The 23,485-nt window shown below is 40.6% G+C and overlaps 1 protein-coding gene and 2 long non-coding RNA genes across 5 annotated transcripts in view; all 3 read left to right on the plus strand.

The window, feature by feature from the left end:
- Window positions 1–2,097, plus strand: part of LOC118417041 (ankyrin repeat domain-containing protein SOWAHC-like) — a 33,989-nt gene extending 31,892 nt beyond the window's left edge. For all 3 annotated transcript variants that reach the window (XM_035822396.1, XM_035822398.1, XM_035822397.1), the window contains 2 exons: window positions 616–702; window positions 1,033–2,097. The gene's annotated coding sequence lies outside the window, so the exon portion shown is untranslated. The remainder of the gene's footprint in view (window positions 1–615; window positions 703–1,032) is intronic.
- A 4,256-nt stretch (window positions 2,098–6,353) lies between these two features.
- On the plus strand, window positions 6,354–9,587 carry LOC118417042. Its single transcript, XR_004831308.1, has 2 exons — window positions 6,354–6,427; window positions 7,136–9,587. It is a non-coding gene; the product is annotated as an uncharacterized LOC118417042 (long non-coding RNA).
- A 3,646-nt stretch (window positions 9,588–13,233) lies between these two features.
- Window positions 13,234–22,158, plus strand: LOC118417043. The gene is made up of 3 exons (XR_004831309.1): window positions 13,234–13,404; window positions 13,617–13,640; window positions 22,068–22,158. It is a non-coding gene; the product is annotated as an uncharacterized LOC118417043 (long non-coding RNA).
- Window positions 22,159–23,485: the final 1,327 nt, after the last annotated feature.

Here is a 23,485-nt window from a genome sequence, read left to right on the forward strand (position 1 = left end):
TATTTCAGAAATAGAATATTGTGTTTCTTCATTTTTACTTGTATGAATAGTGTGATCATGCACTATCATTTTTTTCAACAATGTTTTAGTGCCTCAGCTCTCCAATATGTATATTGGAGTCTTTATACTGTTGAAATGCTTTATGGTTGGAATTGGAAGATGGAGAGCAATATTTTTAACATTTGGACTTTGTATGCTTTGAAATGGAAAGGGGTGAAGTGTTGATTTCATGCTTGAGTGGAGAAAAACTAATCATATTTTGGATGTTATGTCAATTATGAAGTGAATGGCTCACTGGACTGATGATTCAATGGTTTCAGAACCAATCCCTATCTGTGCCATGCCTGTGGGGTCTCTGAACATGATCCTTCACTTTTACCTGCTAATTTTCACTTACATGTACATCATCATCTTCATAAACTTAATTTTCACATACCAAATCTAGGGATGACCAGGACTAGCCTTAACCAAGTTTACTAATTACAGATTGCCTAATGTACTTTTTTTTCTAGCCAGTTTTACAGTCAACAAGCATTCAAAATCAAGATATATAAGTTTTCCATGCTGTGACGCAACACTGTTTGTAATGGTGTATATGTTTTCTTTACCTTTCAGACTGCATTACACTGGGGTGCCAAACATGGGAACCAAGAGATTGTAGCATTAATGGCTGATGCAGGCCTAGATGTCAACCTCAGATCGGTAAGTCTCTCTTCTTCATCCTCTGAGTCATCATTTGGAGTGTGATCTTAATTTTATTATCTTGTCAATTTCAATTGTTTGGAATATGATTTATTTCATTGTTTCAAGGAAAAAAATTCATACATTGTACATTGTATAATTGCTTATTGATCTGACCAAAGTTGGTAGTATTGACTTTTGAACAAAAAGAAGTTTTAAGTGGGTCGATAGAACTGAAAGTGCAACAGTAAGGAGTTTCCCAAGTATGTGGAGCACCTATGCCTGGACTAACTGAGTCCCTATATTTTGCACGCTCTCGTTCACGACACAATGGATTTTCCATCACGGCAGCATGTGAGTATGAAACCTTCATCATTTCTAATGTCCGAGTCCAACTCTGATATGAAAATTAATAGCATATTCATGAAGACCCAGACTTAATGGCTTCCTTGGGGAACGGTTATTACAACAATGCCGGCAGAAATTGCCCGGGAGGACCCGATGCCAACACACAAATTTCCCAAAATGTGCAAATTTTGCCGGGTAATTGATTGATCCTAGGCGTTTTCATCAAGATTCTGTGGAGTGTGGAGGCACAGGGAGCACTGGAATGAATATGGCATTATAGAAGTAATGAGCCCGAAAATAAATATCTGGTTACTTCAACAAATTACTGTAGCCACAAGGCCATTTGTCATCTGAGGTTGGCTGGTTCTGTTGTGGACAGTTCTTCAATACCTGGCCTATTGCAATATCGGGATGGTACCTAGTGCTCTCCGCATGGCTGCATAGAACCATGATACTTGATGATCCTTGAAGGAATTGAGAAAAGAAGTCCACTCACAGAACATACTTTTTCAGGGGGGTATTATGGAAGGTTAGATACTGAAGTAACCAAAAGTTTGCCTCAACTTTTGAAAAAATGTATTCATTCATTTTTGAAGTCCTAAAAAGCAGCAGTCCTGCCACTAGAAATGATAAAGTACTTCTCATGATTATGTGTATCATTGTTGACAGGGATGTTACTGCATATTGTTATCTATTGTGAACTGGTGATCATTGCATTTTTGATAGTCTGTTTAATCTAACAAGCCTGGAAATAGTTTGATGTTATTCTCAAACACTTTCATTCTTTCATGAAAAGCTATAAAACTTTTGCAATACATGGCCTGTTTTTATGGCTTTAGCCTAAATATTTCATACCATTGATGATCTATTGGATGACTTCTGGTTTATTCATTGCCAATCTATTTGCAAAGGTTAATACAGGCTTGTCAAACAGAGCTTTCTAATATCTTGGCAGTGTCCTCTCTTCATATTTCATAATGCTGATTTAATTATTAACATGTGATATTGTGTGTTTGTGGCCCTGCTTCCTGATAACTGCTGGTAACTGATGGATGTGGACATGACAGGGGGTAAGTACATTTCTTGCCTGGAGCAACAAAAAGCTCTTGTTTTATTTATATTTCTTAATAAGGGTCAACACATTCTGATTTTTATCACTGCTATATCAAACTTGGTTGTACCAGCTGGTCTAAATTTTGTGACTTCTTTTATGAGCTACCATTTATTATTGGGGACTTGGATGAAAACTTGTCTTTTTATCTGCTTTCTTACTTACTTTCAAATTCTTACTTTACTAATTGATGCCAAGTTTTTCACAATATTATACAAAATGGAGAATTTTAATTGGATAGAAGGAATGGCCATGTCATTGCAATTATTGAACAGATTAGGGGTCCTTTCCAGTGTGAATGGTTCAAAACCTATAGTCCTATGACCACACCTGGGGCAATGCAATTGCTGTCGTTTTGAGAATACCTGAGTAGCCACTCCAGACCCTTGCAACAGTCGTATTAAGGTCACCTGAGTTTGCGCCGCATGGCAGCTGCTCCAGACCCTTGCGATTTAGCCCCGCTAATGTAAGCTCCTTGCAAGTCAGCCCATGGCTGCTAAAAGAGAGTAGTTGACCCACCCAATAACGATAGCAAACAATAACATACCATTTTACTTTATTGACTGTCAACAATCATATCATGAATACATGGATATGGAATACCATACGTATAGATTAACATGAACATGGCAGCTCATTTTTCCTCATTTTCCAAGCCTTGACATCTTTTTAGGTTTCGCATTTTTTGACCTGCAGTTTGAAAGAAAGCAGCTAGGTGTATTGCCCTATTTCACAATAATCCTTGCCAATATTGAAGTACCCTTTTTTAAAGTTAGATGTGGTCACAAGAGAAAAATAAACACTGATGAAAGTGAAGATAGTAGCACAGGAAATCGATAGATACCATTGTTATTCCAGTCTTTTTTTGTCCAACATTTCACCATAACAATATGAGAAACAAACTTTAAGATTAATTCATTTCATTACCATGGCACAGGGCTGACACTACATCAGAAACCAACATATCAGACTATGAATGATGACCTTAGAAAAAAAGATCTAGAGTAGGAAAAAAACTGATCAAATAACCCAAGGCCTGCTGCATAGATACACCCTGATTAATTGTGTGATGTTTGGGAGTTGTGAACAGTGACATACGGGAAGCTTGACCAGTGTAGTTGATATACTCATTAAAAGTTGAAATGCCCATCTATCAGAACACGGATTAATACCTGACAGACCTTGAACCCTGAAACTTCATACAGGAGATGATGCTGATGAATCAAGGTACAGACAGGTACGTTGTGGCTGTCCAGGGTGAGATGAGAGAGAATTGCGTGGCCAGGTTGTCCCCTCTCTGACCTTTACCTGCCCTCCGTGATCCCTACAGAAATGGTAGGAGCTTTGATTAGAAAACAAAGAAGCATAAAAAAGATCACCCAGCCATTTTGGTGCCAGGAGCATCTCAAGATATGCTAGTGTTGACAAAGCAGTGGTTTTTAATGAGGAGGAGGAAAAAAAGAGGCAGTGTCTGTCTTTGATATTGAACCGTCTTGGTCACCATGGATGAGGGATGTTTGTCATAAACCAGTGGTTTGACACCGCTGCAGGTGTATATTACACGCGTTTCGCTATTGTATTTTCAGATCTAACAGCTTGCGTGGCAAGTGAGCCGCCCCGAAGACAGTTAACGATCTCTGGCCTGACCTCTGCAGTGTGATTGCCTGACACTGTTTGACACGGGGCAAATGATCTTACCAAGTTAACTTTCCTCGCCAGCGGCACAAAATTCGATTCAGACGTAGAATTTGTCACTTGCTTTTTCATGTCAATGTTTAAACTATTTGAGAATTGTCCTCTTTATCTTAAAACTGGTTTGAAAAACGAAAGATTTGGTCCCTGAAAGATTGTCTCACGAACAAAAACATCTGCTTCATGGATGAGTGCTGTATGAAATTATGAATATCGTTTATGATGTAGCGATATCAAATTTAGGTTGCTGTATCAAAAACGCAGCCTGGAGCGGGATCCTCATTGCCCTGTGACCCCGGGAGCCCCCTGCCTGCCACTGCTTGACACGGGGCAAGCTCGGCCTGTCTGAAGCCTTCTTGCCGAGGGCACGAAATTCATCATATCATTTCTGAATAGCCGTATTCATAACAAGAGGACAACTTAATGAGAGGTGTGAAAGGCTTGCATGACAGCCTGCTAGCACGGCAGATAGCAGGGTACATCACGCCTAACCTCTGCACATCAAAGGTTACGTCCCTGTCAAAAGTGCATCTGTGTCGGACCCCCACACCATTAACGTCCATTACAGTTGGGCGTACGTTTCACCTTTTGTGCTCTCACTTCCCACCTGATCAGTAACTCTCACCCTCTTGGCCAGGTGCTAGCCCCAATTATCCTCTTAATGACCCAACCCATTGGAGTACTTATTATTCCACACCTATACCTTCAAAGAAAGATGCCACACCTTGTAATCACCAAAAGTCTTTTATTCTAATTGTAGCATATGGTAGAATAGACAGGTGTTTGCTTATATACATGTACTTGCCTGGGCTGTATGAGAGCCATCAGAAGGTGTTAATGTCAATATTGCCTAACTTGTCCCAAGCAGATTTTCACTTCTGAGAGAGTGTTAGAGTGAGCAGTACTGGACTAATGGTAGAATACAATTCTTTTGGTCAAAGAAGAACTCCCAAAGATTTGAAAAGACAAAGAAAATTTACTAGCAGATTTTTTTGTTAAATTCTATATTTTGAATCTCATTTTATATTTTCTTGTCTGCAATTTTACTCAACCATGGAGTGCATGAAACAGAGTGCACGAAACAGACTCTTTATGGTCAATGAGATCAGTTCAATTCTGCAATGAACAATAGTGTTATTTTTTCCATTGAGTGCTGCTTTTATCATTTATAGCTCAATTATATGTCTTTTGTCAAGCCATTAATTCCATCCAAGGACTCTTCACAACTGTTATCATAGCTATTAAGAGGGAAGTCTTGATTGTTGGGAACACCTGAAGCTAAAACACACAGAGACAATTATTTCACGATGGCCATTACTCGTAAATTGTGCAATGTTGACATTTATTTGCTCACAGAACACTACAAAAAGGACCGCTGTTTGTTACCATCGAGTTTTGCCCCCAGGGAAATTGTAAATCTGTGACTGTGTCCTAGACTGGGGACTGTACAATGTAGTGTATGTCAGACAGTGTGTTGTCCTTTTGCTTTAACTTTGTGTTCATAGTGGTTTGATACATATACACCAAGCTGTAGCACATCCATCCATCTGCAGGTGACACTATGTAAAAGTTATTAATGTCAGCACAACCTTACCCAGCTTGAAAGTGAAAGCTTATCTTTTGACCAAAGGGCAGCAGACGTTTGATCAGGACAGATCAAAGGCATGGTCAGGACAAAGCAGGACCTACAGGAAACATGGGGCACAGTGATAGTAACATTAGACAATGCTGGACACTCACAAAGAACCCAAAGACCCTTTGTGACATGGTATACCTTCCTGTCGGGGCGTTGGTCACTTGGCACATTGCTTCATGTCTAGATCTTATTTATAACTTCTTGGCTGACTTCCACAGCAGTCAGGAAACTTTGCTGTCTATCGATTAGCCCTACCTTCCCTTTGATAATAGGCGGGGAGGGATTTTGTCGTTCGAGATTGTCCAACTCAAAGAGACCTCTGTCTGTAAACCAGAAGTGTGAAGAGATAGTGTTGTGCGGTACTTAACCCTGACCAAAAGTGAGGGAGGGGGGTAGATGGACAAGGCTGATCTTGTTCACAAATTCAATAACAGGAAGGCTTTAAGAGACGCCTTCAGAAAAACATCAAGTAAATTCTTGCTTGATAAGGCTAACTGTTTGTGAGTGGGTGCTATCCTTGTGATGGTGTGTGTGTAGAACAGAGATCTTCATGTTTTCCTCTCGCGACAGGAAAAAGTGACATACTTACACTCCTTCCTGCAGCAGCTTCTGTTGCAACTGCTAATCTGCCAAAGCTATCCACAAGGAAAAGAAATGCTCAGTGTAATATTAATAATATTGTGATACATGTACTATTATCATGACTGGTGAACAATTGATGAAAACAAATCCACCTACCAAAAAATACAGACTCTGAGGTGATGCATTAGACTTTGTAATTATTACCTGTGCCAAACTTCTTCATTCGACAATAAACCATATCCATCCTAGCTGTGTTTGTTGTTTGTACTAATGTCAAATGTTTTTGTCTTCCTTGCTCTTACAGGGTTACACTCCACTGCACCTAGCGGCGATGTACGGTCATGACCATATAGTCAAGCTCCTCATTGATGCATACGGTAAGGGGTTGATTCTGTGACTGACATTGATTTGTGCAGTTGCAAACATGTCAGGATAGAGGTGGCCTAGAGAGGGTCTCTCAGTTCAAGCTTGAACACATTCAGCCTTGCCTTTCTGCCAAATTTCACTCAGTAGAACAAGATCCTGACTTGTTTCACACCCTCCCTGAAGCTATAACAGCCACATGTTTCATGGAGAGGCAAACCTTTCCTTGGAATGTGTCTGGCTTGCAGGGGCATGTACAGAAAAGATGCTGCTGTTAACACATCATAACCAGGTTTCCGTGTGGAGTGGAGCCAAGTGGAACACACGTTTCAAATGAAGTCCATTTTCCTTCCTTCCAAAAGGGTTTGTCACTTTGTTAGATGGAGATGTAGTCATGTCTGAAAGGGAACAGTTTCACAGACGTTCGCTCAGTTTTTAACTGGATGAAGTCACGCAATTCTAGAGGACACAGTTGTACAAAATGTATGAGCGTGTTCCTTAAGAAGTCTTTCTACTGCATATAAGGTCATTTTTGTTTTCAGTTAGGCCAAAACTGTCACAATGGAATGGGTACAGGAAACATTCTCATAAAGGCTCTGATAATCATAAATGCTTCAAAAATGAAGAAAGGCCAGTCCTTTCTTTATGTTCAAAATGTTGTATGCTTTTGTAGTGTTTTCTTCATTATTGGAATATAGAAATTAACGATACATCTCTTTTAGATGCCGATGTCACAATACGGGACTACAGTGGGCGGAGACCGGGACAGCGCCTGCGGCCGGGGTCCTCCACAAATGTGGATGAAGTCGTTCAACGTAAGAAGCAGCGCAGCAGCAGCCTCTCTTCTTTCAATCCCCGCCACTCCATGAAAGACTTCAAGGAACTTGTAACAACCATTGGATCTGCCCTGAAAATGAAGGCACCACCTAAGCACCACTAAATTTTCACTCACTGTGTTTGACATTTTTTTGTGCGTATCTGAGATTCTGACAACTGTTAAGTTGTTGTGAACACCATGGCATGAAGGGAAGGATTAAGTCTGAATGTATCCCACCTCTGAATACTGTTTCACCTTCAAAACCACCCTTGCACCCTCGTATGAAGAAGCTAGAGCTCTGCTAGACTCTTGTTCTTCAAAGAAGTGGACTTGAAAGCTGTTGTTCATGGGGATTCATCTTCATCAACTTCTTAAACCTGCCTGTAGATCAGTCTTCTGAGAACTTCCCACCTTCCCCTCATCTATGAGGGTCAACTGTACTTTGTAGAATGTGTTTCTTGTGTTATTCTTACCAAGGATCCTGAAGATCTTTGAAACTGTGATGGCATTGTGCCGTTAATTCATTGTAACAACAATAGTGAAGGCTGTACGTTTATCCTACCCACCGAAATTAATCATGACATGCAATTGTGTAATGTAACTTTGGATTGTAAAGTTGTAAGTTGTTGAATGTAAGGTGTGGGGATAAAGAAGTGTAAGTTATTGTATCTGGTATTTGTCACAGTATTACTATCTAAAAAGATATTTTGATGCAGGATGTGTTTGTAACTTTCATAAAGCAGTAACAAACTTAAGTAATGAAGACTGCAATTGGTATAAAAGTTGTCAAAAACGAAACTATAATCTAATCAGAAATTGCAGACAAATGTAAAATTACTGTAACAGTAACAATTTTTTGGAGAGATTTACAAAGTTATGTTAAAGAAATCTCTCGTAATACCTTCAATCATGGAAAGGAGAACATGTAAGTGTACAGTTACTCCATTATTTCTGACATTATTAACTCAAGATGCAATAGTGTATATGGAAATTATTTTGGTGAAGGGTACAATATTAAGCAGGATAAATGAAAAACATCAATATTTTTGACAGAAGTTATGTTGCACTGTAAAGTAATCATTTTTGGGGAAGGGAAAGTTTGAAGTTTTTTAAGGTAGTTCCAGTTGCCCTGAAACTTGATTTATTGAAGAATTGATGAGTTGTGGCTGTAGCCTTGGAGGCTGTAACAGGATAAAGCCCCTCCACATTATTACACAGATAAGCATGTTTCTACAGAACTGTGATTACATCTGTTTGGGCCTTTCTGCTGGGAGATAAGGGCTGCTGGGGGAGAATCAAGAAACAATTAGAAGGAAAACTGTTTTCACAACTTCAATCATTCTTGGTCTGTAGAAGTGAAGTAATGAAAATGTATGAGGAGGATGGACGGTCTGGCCAGGAAATCAATGCTCGGCTTCCTGCAAAATCAGCAACGATTTAGACAAACTGAGCTAATTTTCCATCAAGTTTGTGCCGGGGTGATACGTCTTCATAAAGCAGCCGGCGGTTCATAAGTTGGCGGGAGAGATGTGGGTTCGGCGTGCCTCACTATCGATCCTGGTGATGATGTGCTCTCTGACCAAAGGTGTTGGTGGGCAGATAATGTTGATGTCCTGTCCTGACAGTGAGAAATGGCTGCGATAACTTATCAGTAGTGTTACAATCACACCGCTCACCCCCGGCACTGATGGTCTTTAGATTTCAGACTAATGCCAAACGGAATGTGCCGTTACTGGAAATGAGAAAGTCTCCGGCCGCCGCATGCCTGAACACCTGCTGATGGCAGAACTTTGGCCGCCTCTCGGCTTGAGCCAGGGAGGAAATTGATTGGTGAAAATTACACAGGGACTGCGAGTCTAGATAGTTGCTGATTACAAAGGCCGGGTGATATCTACATGCAGCCGTGGTCATACGGACATGGCTGGACAACGGGAGATTATTAACCTTTCACATGTTGGACAAAAAATTGATGTGGGCTCCTCCGATCAGGGGAAGCTGGGGACATGGGTTGGAGAGATAAGACATATTTTCTCATTTGCAACCTCATCTTAACATTTTGCAGAGTAATTAGTTTTCCAAAAGAGAGTGGGATGAGTGAACTGGTTGCATAGTTTAAGAGAACTGACAGAGTGTATTTTTGTATGCTCAGTTTCTTTGCAATATTTAAGGAAGAAATTGTTGTTACAAGTCAGGCTTGTACTTGTGCAAAATATCCTTACTTCCTTGGAAGTTTGTTCTGTTTCCTGTTTACATGATGGAAACAGACTAACCTCCTTGGAGCTGGGGAGCAGTTGTGGAAAGAAATAATGTGTCGTAACAAGACTTTTGATAATAAACTTATTCTGGTAGAAATCTCATAGGTGTGTCTGTAGTCCATGTACACTGTCCTCTCTCATCAAGCTGTAAAGCTCTGTTCTGCACCAAAGGGTTTTCAATATTGGTGCCCTCTGAGATCCCAGGGATTGTCTGTTGTCACCTGTATGACCCCATGGGTGTGTCTCTTAATGTGTGTGCCCACCTCCCTATCACTACTGAAACACCTCAGCACATCGCTGTTATTAGTTGTGGCTGCAATAAAGCGTTCCAGTCCATGTAAGAGCTAATATGTGTGTGTATGTTGGGCCCAGGGCAGGCTGGTCATCACCCTGTCAGACCTGTGACAGTGATGGAGCAGGCTGCCTTATCTTTACCTGTGGGGCCTTGTGTAGGCATGTTGTTTCCTCTTACTGTGCTAGAATTGGGACATGTGGGGCCTTGTGAAACAATGTTTTACCTGACACTACAGGTTGGTGTGTGATACCCAACATGGACTGTCCAACATGGTGTCTCACCTTTTCTAAATCAGGCCATCTGTCCACATGTGGTTCAGGTGATCTGTCCACCTGTGGTATAGGTGATCTGTTCATCTGTGGTTCAGGTGATCTGTTCACCTGTGGTTCAGGCGATCTGTCCACCTGTGGTTCAGGTGATCTGTCCACCTGTGGTTCAGGTGATCCGTCCACCTGTGGTTCAGGTGATCTGTCACCTGTGGTTCAGGTGATCTGTCCACCTGTGGTTCAGGTGACCTGTCCACCTGTGGTTCAGGTGATCTGTCCACCTGTGGTTCAGGTGATCCGTCCACCAATGGTTCAGGTGATCTGTCCACCTGTGGTTCAGGTGATCACCCCCTGACATTGATGGAGTGCTGCACCTTCTCCTAACCTGTGAGTGGATCTCTCCCACCTCCACCCTTCCTCCTCAGGGTCCAGCCTGTTGCTTCCTCCTGCTGACCTGCACAATCCCTCTGTGAGCTTTATCTCCTTCCCTCCCAGCGATTCTCACATCACAGGCAATCTTTCACCCATCTTTGTCATCATCTGTTGTGGAGCAATTGCTGCCCTTTATCATGACCGCCTGTCACACCTTTCATTGATTCTTTGCGGTTCTGACTGCCCAGGTAACTGGTGGTGTAGCTGTCGCCCTCCCTCCCACCAATGCACCCTTCATGCCATACATTATAATTGCATGCCTTGTGTTTGGTGGTCAAAGTTTTAGCCTGATAAACATGCCAGCACACAATGAGACCGCTTTTGCATGAATTTTGGTGCTTCACATATAACAATCATCTCTCTGTTTGGGCTCCTGTGCTAAGGTTTTGTCTAACATTTTCAGTTGGTGTGGTGGGGATATTAATGCTACATCATTGGCAAAAACCCATGACGAACACAACTTTTCCTCTCTACTTCTTCTTGCCGATTCCAAAGTCTTTTTTCAAGAGATTGATTGGACAGCAAAGCAATCTCATTTATCCACATATATGCCATATATACATTATCCAACTTGCCTTTGCAGTTGTTAAGCCCCTGTCATATGTTCAGAACCACGACTTCTCCCACTACTTCCCAACTACGGTTGGGTCTGGGTTTGGAGTTAAGGCCAAAATCCTATTATAGCTCCAGTTTGCTCCTCTGATCACATCCAAGCAGAATAAGACTTAACTAACTTTGATTGAATGTTCAAAATTCATACTCAGTCGGTGCTGACAAGTTTTAAAGATTAGTAGGCAAGCTTGCTGACAAACCTCAAACCACACAGACAGAGGACCTTGCTCAGGACTAACTACCTGTGGTGATCTGGAGGAGATTGGTAGACCATGGTTGGCTATGTGTGACAGGAGCTTAACCCAGCTAATTTGCATATTAAGAGAACTGCCTCTGACATGACTTTTTTTTATAAAAGAGTGCATAACAGTTTCATTTATGGACAGCTGTGCTGTTTTGAATGTGTTGTAAAGCACAAATGTGCTTATAATTTTGTACCATATACAATGTACACACCAACACTTACCATACTAAAACCCTTACACATTACAGTAACACAGCAAGCAAGACCAAATGGGTAGAGGAATCATATTAATCATTTTGAAGAAGAACAAACATTTTTAACATCTCGATGAATAAGATCCCTTTTTCTCTGACAATGAACACTTATAAAGTATCAATACCTTTCAATGACTGAATGAGGGTGAGATTTTATCATATTAAATGATTTTGTAATAAGATTTTGTAACCTACGCTCAGATTTTGATATCTGGATGTCAAATTTGATATCAAGGACTCGAACTCCACCAGCACCCATTCCATTCACAGATCAAGTGTGCAGCACCACAATTGCCTCTGTCTATCAAAAACACAATAGTGGGTTGCTAAAGTACTTGTAACACTTGGTTTGATCACCAGTGACCTTTGATTTCAGAACAAAAGGCAGTTGGTACAGAGTTGAACTTCAGTTGAACTTTAGGATCACTAACAGAACCAATATACTCCATGAAGATAATGCACGCTGCCAAATATTGCTGAAATTTTCTGTCAGGATCAGTTGTAGTACGTTTCAAGTGAATGTTATGACTATATTATTTTAGTTTTTATTAAAGATTTTTTTGGGTAAGACTACAGCTACAGTCCTTGGGTAAGTCGTAAATCTGACCTCAAATCTGTTTTAACTTCCGAATTTACAATTTGATCAGTTTTACGTCATTAATTTCAGTGTTTTGGATAGACCGGGGTGATATTTTTGTTCTAACAAGCAATTCGACCATTGAATTGAATGAAGGTTTAACACAAAGAATATTCGCTGTTAGATTTATCATGTAGCCAAGTGGACTGGCGTAGGGTTAATTAAAGTTGTGGGTTGATAATACCAGAATGATTGGAATGTTTAGATGCTGAAGTTTTAACTGGTCAAGGAGTTAAAGTTCATATTTGATAATAATTTTGTTGAATATGTAATATACTACAGGTAGTTGACATAAGGATTAGGCCCAAAGACTTGACTTGGACTTTGGCTCCCAGGTCATTGAGCATAATTGTCCTTCTTGCAGTTTGACTGTGATGGTCCATCCTGTAGCAGTGATATGGGTAAACAGCCTGCTAATCCCACAAACGCCAGCACATCAAGAAATAACAGGACTCAAGACAAATTACCGGCATTCAAAAAACAAGAACGATCAAACATAAAAACATGGCCTGTTTTTAGTGAAACAAGTTTACAGAGTAGTTTGCAAAACAACTTCAGACAATAGCTTACTGGAATGACCTGTGGATTTATTTATGATTTCTGGCGGAATGTCTTAAGGGACGTGTTGTCATAATACATGTACAAGGGAACAGGGTGTAGTAAATAGGCAGCGATTTCTTATCGATCAATTTATCTTCATTCTCATAAAAGGGATCTAGCTTGTAGATAAGCAGCATTGTGCCTGTTACCCAGGGACGAGCTGTAGCGTCCGTCTGTCAGATTACACCCCAGTCTTGCTGTGTCATGCTCAATTATTCATAAGACACTGTTTATGGCCTACTTTTCGATGAAGAGAGGAGGGACCTTCTCACTTTGACAGAACAACCATAGTCATACTAGTATATAAGCTATTGTCCAAAGTTGTTTTGCAAAGTACTCTGTAAACTTGTTTCACTTAGATATGCAGTGTTTAGGTCATCCTTGTTATGAAAGCCTGGTAATATGTCTGATCTACCTTTTGTACATTTTGTTCCTGCATTTGTCATTAATCAGGACAATGTTTTTTCCTGGTTGAATTACAGCAAAAGACATAAATACAAAGAATGATGATGTAATAAACTTATGCTTTAATATTCTTTTATTGCATCATTAACATATCTGCCAAGCAAAAGTTTTATGGTAAGTCACATGTTGCTACTTGCAAGGTGTTTCAGAATTAATTTTCATAATAATTGTGGTGCTGGTAGCATGAATATGGGCAATCCATGTCATGGCACATACAATGTAAAGGCCTATACTTGACAATGTAGATGTTATATTTGGGCATCTTCCATCTTCCCTTCATGGCCGTACTTTCAAAGTTGTAACCTCTGTTTGTTTTTCCCCCTCAGAAAAACTGCATGTGGCAACAAAACGTAAGTAACTTTTTCATATTTCATACTGTTATAGAATGATGGGGAAAGTGTATATAAGACTAGTACAGGCAATGGTGGCCGTAGTTGATAATGTACATCGTGGTATTGTCAATTATCTTTTTTATTGAGAATTTTATACAATGTCATGTATTACCTTAACCTGTGGAAGTCTTAGGTAAATTGTTTTAAATGAGTGAGAAGAAGCAAATATTCTGTTTGGGATTTTCTGCTGGCTTAGGTAGGGGAGAGGTGTGTGAAAGTCTCTTAACCAGCTGATCCTATGGTAGCATAACAATTAGTATCATAATCTACATAGGAGTATCCATTGGCTACACTCCTGGCAAAGGAGTGTAACCAGTGCAGTTACTCCTATGAAGGTGGCTGCACTTTTGATACTATCTTATGCTACCTTAGGTTTTGCTTGGAGATGAAAAGTCTCTAACTTTTGTCAGGTTAGCACCATATGGCTGTATGTAACTCAATTACCATGCTGAGGTTGGTGATCAGAGGTTAGATATGATGATAGAGATGTACAGAAGGTATTGTTCACCAAGGATCAGCCTTTCAGTTTGAAATGGTAGCACCCAAACAGACGTGTCCCTCATCTGTCTTTTGAAGTCTAATATTTTATTGCTTGTCACCTGACCTGGTGTCCCCCAGGGGTCCCCTCTGGTCCCATCTCTACCAGCAGGTGAGTGCCAAATGGCAGGGGCAGGGTGATGGCTGAGCACATGCTCCATCCCTCAGGGCTAACAATCACAACAAAAGTGTGATGCACACGCTGCCAACTTTACCATGTCTCCTTGATGAACTGATAAGAGGTAATGAATAATGTTTACATGCAGATGTGCATGTCACTGACTCCTGAGAGAAGCTCAACAACCTGTGGGGCAAGTGCATAAACTCTGCAAATTCATATCACTGTCCTATATTTAGTGGTGGCAAACAGCCTCAGTTAAGGGCACTACTGAACTTCAAAACTCTACTTTTATTGACTCTAAATCGACAAACTAAAACTTGATTACATGATCATGCTGAATCTGTGCAATTAAAAGCTCTGATGATACGTCTTGGAATTATGATGATATGTAGATTTTAATGTTTAAAACAAGCCAGAATAGGGCTCAGTCCTTAATAATGCAGTTGTATTAAAGTACATGTAACATTTTTCCAGACAGATTTAACAATCACTAGTAGTTCCAATTTTTAATTGATGATATTTATTGTGTTGCCACTACTAGTATAACGTATAGTGCTATCAGGCATTAACCCCCAAAAAGTATGTCCCTCACATTTTCTTAATCAGCCAGTCAGAAATTCATTCAGCTAAACACAGCATTGGTGAAGGCCTTGGTTTTGCAAATAGATGAAATGCTAATCCTGACTTTGCCTGGATTGAGATGAACTGATAGGAGAAGGTGAGCTTTATATCCCCAGAGTAGGACCAGTCTTATCATTTTGTGGATCACAGGGTTTCAGCCCAGCCTTATTATATATAACAAGAAGCACCCAAGGTCTCTGGAACCCCAAGAGATGAGGTATCGGTAATGATGGCATGTCCTTTTGTGCTGTCCCAGTTGGAGAAGCGACAAAAGGGCAGGAGGAATTAGACTAGAAGATGGTTGTAAAGTGTTTTGAGTGAGGGCAGGTTGGCACCTGCTGTCAGCTGGAGTCAAAGTCAGACCTGTCTCTATGGAGTTGTGTGACCTTCTCAACCCAGTGCTAAATAGCACCATCTCTACGCCACAGTAAATGCTTAGTACATGTAATACTTGATTTCTTGGGATTAATGGAAAACTATGTAGTACAGATGCAGACTATGAATGTAACAAGCCAAGCCTAGTTTTTTTTGACGACGCCTCAGGGGAGTCGTCAAGTGGTATATATTGCATTCAGTCTGCAAAAATTCTAGGAATTGCACAGGCATTTCCACAGGAATGCAGTATGCTGGGTATGCAAGCCCTCCCCCCAAATCTGTTCCAGATGTATCTCTGGTATGCAATGGTGGATTGTAGGTCACACTTGCTCTTTGGAATTTGTCCTTTGAAACCAGACAGGGAACTCTGCACAATGGATCACGTTGTCTTGGTTGTTATGTTATGTTATGAAGGATACATTTTCTTTTCTAGAGCTTGTTCAAGCCATACGCCACAGGCAGACAGGAAATACTTCTGTAGTGCTCAGCTGTAGGTTTAGGTCACTGGCAGACAATTGTGCTGTACCGGGGATAGTACATTTCTGCTGGCTGTAGTTTTATGTTACAGGTGGGCTAGTATATTGTGCCAGGGATAGTGCGACAGGGAAGTTCCAGTCTACTTCTGATTTGAGCTGTATTGTTGTACCCTCAATCGTCGTCATGGCAATAATACATTTTTATTGCCAGTCTTGTTCTGGTTGTGTACAATCATATGGTTTAATGTTTGATACAGTACTCTATCTTACCATAGCAGTGACTGCAAACTAACTGTATTTACCTTCGCCAAGAAGCTAAGGTTGTGTACATGTATTGATATTCAGTATGTGGGTAGGTCTTGATGAGACCTGGAACAATTCAATTTTGGACCCTCTAGTGGCTTGTTACGGTACTGCAGCAAAACTTCCGGGTTCGATATCTCATTAGATATGTTTACAAAAAAAATATTTACAGCTTCAGTCAAATTTACGACAAAGTATGCTTCTTTTATAGCCATCTGGAAGACAAATGTCTAACAGTTGTGTGAAATTTATGGCTGTAAAGTTTCCCATTAAAAAAAATTGTTGGCAAAGTACAGGAGTTGTGGAGATCTTTAATAAATAATGTTTACATTAAGCCGGCATGTGTTCGCATTTGAAAAGAGAAATTTACTATCTTCTTCGTTGTAAATCAGCTATAAATTCCCCTGCTTTGTTTCCAATGGTTGACCTAAGGTGTTTGAGATGATTTCAGATCCTTGCGTGACAACCCGTTCTATTTTTCCCCAGTTTCTGGAAGACAAATGGCAAGGAAGGGTAGTTTGCAGGTCAGGAGACAGATAGCAATCTAGCCTGCATTAATGAACATATGTCATCAATTTATTCATGTCGCCCAAGCAGATTCCATTAACAACGCCATAAAATGGGCCGTTGGCTGCCAGATATTAATATTTCATACAAATGAAACAGGAAAAGAACAAAGTACGACCATGTCGAGTGGCTTGTATCACATTATTAATGTAATTATAGTGTGGTCTATAGTCTTCCTCAGGAAGCGAATGTTCTTTACCCTGACCCCAACACAAAGTTGGTGAATACATGTTGAATGTTTGAGCTAGCTGCAGACATGTTGGCGTTGTTATTGCTTCGTCTTCCCTTTGTTTCAATTATGAGAGATTTGTTGCACAGATAAGCATTGTTTTGCCCTCTCCCAGTCTCGGAAGGTTTCATGAAAAATTTACACGTTGAACAAATGAGGTAGGTGTGAGGCAAAGTGTCGCTGTCACGTCTGGTTTTATCTTTACCATCAGCGGGGACCATACAAAGGCCCACAGGGCAGGCGGGGGAAGCTCCTATTGTCAACTTCCACAGTGATTGTTAGACATAACATGTGCAGAGGTGACTGCGATAAACCCACCAACAGAACTAGACATACTATTAATGAAATCACTTTTCGAAGAATCAAAGGGAAAAAATCTCTTACATCTTTCTTCTGTCTATATGTATATAAGCCTTCCAATATGCTGCATTTGACCAGTTAATGGGGACTCTGCTTGTGTCATGATTAAAGTTTCTAGCTCCCTTAGATCAATTTGTGTAAAATTCCAAATTTAAGGGTTTGCATTCTATAGACAGTTTTCAGACTTTGTTATGATTTCACATAATAAATTTGCCTTATAACAGTCTCTTTATCTATGAATTATTGTACCTTTGTTCCAAATGTTCCAAAATTTCTGTGTGGTATTGAAAACTAGCTTTTCCAAACTTTTGGTGATTTATCGGTGTCCCACAAGGGCCTTCCTACCTTTTGCCACCAGCACTTGGGAATGCAGCATTCGTGACCAAACACAATTAGTACAGCAGACAACCATAACTTACCTGTGTTCAGAGATCCTTATCAGGTGGGTTATTGCTAATATATGACCATCTACAGCTCGAACAGGCATATGGGGCTATCTGATTTGGAGATCAATGTTGTATTGAAAAGTAAAGGCAAGCACATGTGTATGTCCCCTGAAAGTGATGTCATCGTCCTTACTTTTGTTGCCTCATTATTTAATAGCCCAGTATGTATATGGTGTACTCACCACAGGTACATATATGATAGTTCTATACATACTGTTCTTCTCTAGTACATCCTTGTTTCGTCCATTGTTATGACTTCAAAGTGCTTTGAAGAAGCTGCAGATATACTACAATTGCAGATGACTATTTGTCATTTTTTGTGTGGTATTTTGATAGGAAATGCGGTCCCCCATGATGGTTTGTGGTTGATCGTGGGTTACTGTACGCCAGAGGCAACGTAGATTGTATCTGGGCGACTATGTAGGAGCACCTGCCCATTCTGGAAATCTCTCTTTGTCTGTTATATTAATTTTTTGCTTTCGCAGATAAGAAATGACATGATCTTTTAGCCAATCATTGTGTTTGTACCAACTTCCTGAGTCCAGAGCATGTACCATAAAAAAGGGCAAGGTTAGTATGCCTCCTTGTCATAACCACATGTCAACATTGAATGCTGAGCAAATGAATGTGTTTTGTTCCATAACCCTATGGGGTAACTGTAACCAGGGTGACATCCTCCACAGTGCTTACAAACAAATATGACCCTCGCTGTAAGCTTGACGTCACATCGCATCGTCAATGGGAACTGCCAACCTCTACGTGGTGCGTCCATGGCGGGTGAGAGCTTGTCCCAGGAATGTTGATGCTTATCTAGAAACACACCTAGAGTCTAGTTGTAAAGTACATTGCACTTCACTGTGAAGCAGTAAATGGCTGACTCAGAGTAGGTCCATGCCTCACGGAGAAGCTGCTTTATGCAAGTCATTCCTAAGTAGTTGTTCAAATGTCAAAATCCACAGTTGAAGCAAAGCATGAAGGACTTTCTGTAATAAGTCCAGGTGGTCTTATCTAATTTTGTGTGCCCTTTGGTGTTTGTCAGAAGAAAGGTAGATTTGTATCTGCCTGTCAGCATATGACAGTACGACAATGCCTGACAAAGTTTAACACACTCCAGCCCTCGTCTTGGGGCGAGGATTAGTCTTGTCGGCTTTTTAGATCTGTCTCTCAATTGTCACGCAAATGAGTTTCCAAGTTCGGCCCTGGTGTCAGTGAATACAACACAACAAGCTTCCGTATCGAGTCCATCTACATTGTAGCAATATGTTGGTCCTGCTTGTCTGACAAACTGGCTTGTTTGCTTCATAGCTCTCAGGGGCACAGGTTACCAGGGTGGTGTCCTCTCACCTGAGGTCTGAGCAAATATCGCCCTCCGACACCTCGACAAGATAGCCATTGGTTGCCAAGGCAACGGGATATCACGGTGTGCTATCTCGCCATCCGTGACACGTCTGAGCGTTGTCGGAGACAACAGGTGTTGGCGGCGTGTCGGCACTTCATATCTTGTTTGTCCCCCAAACAATGGTGTTCATTATGTTTTGGCAGTCTATAAACTCCAATTTTTCTGCAATAACAATGTTGACAGAGGCTGATAAGCCAGCCATATTTTGATTTGTTAAATGTTCTGTATGAGTGTGTTTGCTTTCTTGGGCGTCTGGATGTTTACTCTGGACGACCCGCCACTCCGAGGTGCGAAAATGGCTCTCAGGAAGTGTTTTTCTGGTGGCGAGATTGTCATGACCAAAGTTCGATTGTAAAGTTCAGTCCGAGTAAATAGTACTCTTTTGACATATGCTTCCAGACAGATGTTGTCACACATGTATGCTTGTTTAAGGGATGGTGGGAGTGTCATGTATGTACCCAGTGTCTGTCAATGTGTCAGAAAATGTTATTCAAAGGAAGTGCACATTAATCAAAAGAGGGTCACTATACTACAAAGAGGAAGTTGATTAGATTACTCACTGTGTGTTATAACTGGACAGCACAAAAAAAACCGCCAAGCCACCTTCTTTTTGGAGACACTTTTACCCATGCCTCTGAAAACACAGACTAAAAGCGCCACCTGTTCAAAGACTGGTTTTGCAGCAAATATTTTCTTGATATTGAAGTTGACAGCAATTTGATAGCATATTCACACTAACTATAATATGATGTTTGAAGTTGTGAGTGATATGAAAAAAATATGTTGATCTTAGAAATACATTTTACATGACTTTATGACAAAACTTTCCATGCTGTACATGTACATTCAGTCAATGTAGGATGTTGGTTTGGAGCTCCTATCCTGTTTTGCTTCATTAAGAATCCAGACATGGAGTACCAATGCTAGGCAATGGGAGTCAAGGTGATGTACATGACTGGCCACACTGGCTTACTTTTATGGATGACATCCACTGGAGACCCCAAAATTAATGCGAGCGGGCGAAAAAAATTCAGCAAAAATAAAATGTGCTGCTAAACCACAGGACTAAACATCCATACCATTCTTTCCCAGGCTTGGTTTATCTTATGTTCACCTCCAGTATGACTATAAGAGACAATTGTTGCCATTTCAGTAATGATTTTATTGCCTTCTTGTTTCAAGATTGTTTGAAGAAGAAAACATGTGGCCCCATGCCCAGACCATGTGCCCCCCTACTCTGGAGAGCAGGTCCTCCAGTAAGCATGAAATTCTGACTGATATGGAGTGATATGTGGCCACAGTTTGAAAGGTGAAAATAATTGCATGCACCAATGTCATCCATGAAATTAAGTCATTGTGGCCATAGTAAAAAAACACTTCCCAACCTACACACACCCAGGAAATGACGTGATGGTGTTTACCTGTACCAGGCACACCTGTTCTGGTAAAAGTTTCAAGTCATGCTAAGATGTAAACTAGTATGAGTAAGCAGGGTTGGACAAGCTTAAGTCCACTAGCCCTATTGTCCAGAGCATGTGAAAGGCTGATCGGGCAAGTGCATGACCTACCCGACTTGCCCGAACGGGCAAGTTAGATTTTTCCATTGTGTGAGTGAGTGAGGTTTCTTATACTTGTCACTTTTTTCAGTCAATGACATCAAGCAATGGTCAACATAGAAAATTAGAGGCAATAATAAGAATCCCAGTGGTGGAAATGAAAATACATATAAAAGGTACATACAAAATGTAATTTTGGGCAAGTGAAAAGTTGGTTCGGGCAAGTAAATCTTTTATGTGCTTGCCCGATAGAACAAGTGAATTTTAGAAAACTTGTCCAACCCTGAGTAAGGATGAAGATGATGTTCAATATATCCTCTCTGAATGTACATGTATGATCTTTCTGAACTGTGTATTTCACCTCTGTATGACCTGCCTGCATGCAGCGCCCATTTTGATGGGAAAGAAGTACAGACACATACAAATTAATCATGTTCGCCCTTCTGTCATACCCATTTGTTTGCATGGCTCCCCTTTCCTGACACCTTGCATATGCTAACTGGTCCTAGCCCCGCTTCTCTGACAAGAAGAAGTGCCAGAAAAGTGTGTTTATAGAGGCGATGTGGTCCAAATTTTGAAATGCCAACTGTCACTTTCTTAATAAACCGTTTGTGTAACAGGTGGTTTTTCGTATAAACAGACATGGATTAGTAAAGTTGGTACAGGAAGTTTTGGTGGGTTTATGAAATGTCCTACAAGGGATGTGATGAAAAGTATATTTGCAGAGATTAGAGGTGAAAGCTGACAAGAAGGTTGTATAGCACAGTCCAGGCTGGGGTCTATATATAGCGTTGGAAATGCTTTAAAAACTGTATGTGTAGTTGGACTGTTGAGTCTACACAGTTAGAAATAATAAGTCCCCTCAGACTTGGTGTGACCTTATGGAACAATGTATGTGACACAACATTTATACACTGCAGGTTATACATTTGCTGGTCTAATTAACGGTTTCCTTGACCACTTCCAGTCTAGGAAGGGTACTTTGTTTATTATAGCCATTAAAGACAGTGGTTGTTAATGCCATCAAACTTTGTTAAACATGCAACATTTTATGTTGAAAAGAAGAAGTCAAATTGCTTGAATTATATCCATGGTGAATACATTTATAGTGAGTAGTAAAATTATGTTGTTAGGGAGGATCATATACATGTACCTTTGCCAGGTTTTGATATCTTCTGTTCTATACAACCTATGGTCATGATCATTTTTGGATGGTAGACAATTCTTGTGTCCAGGATGAAGTGACGTAGGTTTAGGCCCTCTAGTCACTTTCTTTGGAACTGCAGAGGGTGTTTTAATCATATACTTTGATCAAGATAATAGTTGACGAAATGAAATGTTGTTGTGTTTAAGAAGAGTTTGATATTTTGTTATAAAGGTGTTCTGTACTTCCAGAGTTCAAGTGGGCTCGTGGGAAGACACAGCAGAGGAAGTCGTCTGTACCAGCCATATTCCAGAGAGGCCTGTCCAGGGACACCATCTTCGCTCAGGGTGGGAAGACCCCGCCCTCCACACCAGAGACCACACCCCCAGTCCTCAGGAAAGACTCTTCCCCCAGCATGCTTCGTAGGGCATCTGTGAGTATATATGTACAGCATTATTCGTGGCACCTCGTAATATATACGGGAATGAACTGAATTGAACTGAGGCAAAAAATAGTTAGATCTATCCATGTATGTATTTATAAAACAGAAATGATCAGGTGAACTTTTCACCATTTGTTTTGGATTCAGAGGACTTCAATATTTTCAATTACTCCATCTCATTTATATTGTGGATGAACACAGATTTTATTTCATTTGCAGTAATGCTCTAGCCTGAGTACCATCCTCCCGGGTTTGCCAGCAAAATTGTTGAGCCAGCAGTCAATACAGAGGATGGTACTCAGGCTAGTAATGCTCTATTATAACACTTACTGGAGTCTTCTGGACTAGCAGGTCAGCAAACTCCTATCAATTATAAGCCACATTATTTTTTTGGGGGGGGAGGGGGGAATCAGCAAAGCTATTCCACAAAAAGGTAATGGTTTATGGTTTTATGTGCTGACCATGTGGACAGTCCTTCCACCTTGCCACAACACAAATCCTTTATACCTGACATAAAAGGGAATTAATGGCCATTGAAAAGTACTGCACTTGTGGGAAATTACAACATGGTGCAATGACTTGACCCTTGGGTGGCCTAGGTCAGAAACTTTGGAGTTCCTAATGCTTGTATCCAATATGTGCTCTAACATGGGCCCTTGCCACTAAAACCTTTAACGTTGATATCAATCACCAGCCACTCCTTAATTAAACCTCAGAATGTACCATCTGGAGTAGATTTGTTGGACGGCTTGATTAGTTTATGATGGCCCTTACTCTGCGCTGGTAACGGGCAGACATTGTAGCGGTCAGTCGTCAGGTCTCTACAACAAGATGTTTCACTTTACGAGAGGATGACTGTTATTGGTCCAGAGAGGATACACTTTTCCTATCTCTACAATGTTTTGTGCAATTGGCAAGGCAAGAGAACAGTTACTTGCTGGTCAGCCACATTGATACCTCAATTCCAGAGAGACGACCAGTAAAATGCTACGACTTAGGAAGCTTTGATACCACTATGGCCAAAAGCAATACACTTACACAATAAAAGCACCCTATTAGCTGATTATACTGCAAAGGAAAAGGATATTAGCAAGATTGTGGGTAAGTCTGGCCTTTCAAAGTTTGGACTTCAATCGATGCAGTCAATTCTCCCCCTGTATCCACTGAATTGGATCAATAGCAACTTAAGGAGATGGATTTTATGGTTGATTTAGCGCTTTTAATGGG

This window comes from Branchiostoma floridae, chromosome 6, assembly GCF_000003815.2.
Source record: "Branchiostoma floridae strain S238N-H82 chromosome 6, Bfl_VNyyK, whole genome shotgun sequence".
In the NCBI taxonomy this organism is placed as follows: domain Eukaryota; kingdom Metazoa; phylum Chordata; class Leptocardii; order Amphioxiformes; family Branchiostomatidae; genus Branchiostoma; species Branchiostoma floridae.